The sequence below is a fragment of the Brassica oleracea genome, chromosome C4 (assembly GCF_000695525.1).
Source record: "Brassica oleracea var. oleracea cultivar TO1000 chromosome C4, BOL, whole genome shotgun sequence".
NCBI classification, from domain to species: domain Eukaryota; kingdom Viridiplantae; phylum Streptophyta; class Magnoliopsida; order Brassicales; family Brassicaceae; genus Brassica; species Brassica oleracea.
In genome coordinates this window covers 25,541,006-25,543,255 of record NC_027751.1, presented here as the reverse complement: position 1 = coordinate 25,543,255, position 2,250 = coordinate 25,541,006, and positions in this window count along the sequence as shown.

Below are 2,250 nucleotides of genomic sequence, written 5' to 3'. Positions count from 1 at the left end.
CGCGTCGCTCCTTTTTAAGACACTTGCGCTTCAACTAACGCAAAAGTATCAGAACACGCTTAGAAATCTACAAACATTAATACTCTTGTCAGCAGCCTTGTACGGCCGAAAATCGCAAAACGATCTCTCTTCAGCACTGAAAATATACGTATAGTCTTCGAAATAACTGCGAGACGTCGCCAAGTTAAAAGTCGAGACGATACGAACAAATTGTTCGAACGCGATCACCAAAAATTTTACACTTCGTTCGTCGATTGGGCCCGACGAACACATCAGCTGTCTTAAACAAACGCAACTTGATCACTCTTTTGATCTTCGAACGTCCAACACAAGGACGAAAGCGCACTACAAAAAAAAATACGAAATTTTGGTCTAGCACTTCCAGCTGGCTTAAAAATTGTCTCTGGAAAGATGCTCGATTCGTACCATACAAGTCGTATAAGCCGAGAACCTATCGCGGATTTTAAATCGGTACGAATCAGGTAGAAATCGTAACAGAAAAACCGATAGCCGGCTAGTCACCGCACAAACCTTAAAACCGAGAGTAAACCTAGGTCTTGCCCTAAACCCATCGCATTGGTCTCAGACATCTCAAAGACATGATATCTAAACGATACGAGATCCTAAAACATGTCTCTCCGTTCATATCTCAACGTTTCCGAAAGATCGTAAGAATAAATAATTTTTACGTAAACTCATGTCTCGAACGAACCAACAGATTGAACGCCTCAACGAAGTTAAATATGAGACGACAACTCATGTTTACTTCAAACCTACTCGAAACAAAGTAACTCAAACAAACATCCATTATATAAACCGCATAGCGGTAGGGGTTCAAAGCCACCAACGGCCAGTCCCGACAAAAACGTCCAAAACAGGCCCATACAAAGTTTGAAGGCCACACTCGGCCAGACATATATGAATAAAGGCCACACTCGGCCGCTAAATACTAGATAAAGGGAAAAACTTATTCCCGTCAAAATACTCACAGATCAAAGTTAAAATTCCCGGACAAGGAAGCTCCGAATGCATCTGCGGGATAGTTCACCTCCTCATCGTCACCGGCTAAATCAGTCGTGGTTTCTACGGTATCAGGAGAAACCGGGATGGGATCCATAATCCCTGAATCTTCCCATCGATCGGAGGAATGATCGTCTCAGCGTGAGCATGATCCTTCATGCCACCCTTCATTAACTCCATCTCCCTCTCGAAAACGTAGTCATCCGCCTGCATCTTCCAAAGGCTCCCGACTGAGCTGCGACACTCGCGGAAGTCGCCCAGCGAGTTGAAAGCGTTCTTGAGGTTCCCGTACTCAACCTGGAATTGAGAAGCGCGAGTCTTCATTACCTCGGCGATTTCCCTCTTGCCCTTCCGTTCCGCCCTACGAAAAGCCCTGGCATGATCCCAAGCGAGTTGAGCATCTCGCGCCAACATCTCGTCTCGCATATGAGCAAGATCCTTTTCCGCCTTCTCCTATTTAAAAAATCTCGTCTCGCATGCGAGCAAGATCCTTTTCTGCCTTCTCCGCTTTAAAGCGATAGATCATGTCCTCTCTATGGCTCGCCTCAATGGCCGATCCAAGCAAGTTCAAGCCCTGTAAAACCGATTGACACGTTATAATCAAAAAAAAATATATATAATAACGATCGTCAAAGTTCTTAAAGCTTATACCCCGTTGATGATACGAGATCCTTCCGACTTTTGGCCTCCCCGACTAGTTCGTGGCCGGAGGAGCATCGAAGCCTGACGGAAGACCAGCGAAGAAATCATCGAAGTCCGGAATAGGGACCTCGCTCGTTGATATATGGTGTTTTTAATACCATTATATGTGTGCTTTGAGCTAATTCTCAGTCCTAATTCGTGTTTAATTGATATCATTCCAGGTTTGGAGCAGGTGAAAGAGCAAAGAAGAGAGATTCAGGAAGTCAGATGTCGTTTTGAAGGATACGATGCGGAACAGCCATCTAGAACAACCCGAAGGTTGTTCCCGAAAAGAACAAGCGTCTGACTGTTCCCGATCATTAAGAAAACTTCATATTCCGGAAGTTTGCCCTAGATTACACCCTCTCTTATCTCTTTACCACCAGCGCCTCCATATAAAAAGGGCCTATGCTATCATTTCTTTTTCTTACGCTAGTTTTTACAAGAGACCTAGAACTATTTTCTTTGGATTAAGCAACTTGTAAGGGAGAAGGCTTCATCCTCACGAGAAGATCATCCTGAACCCTTGTCTTTCTACTTTATTTTATA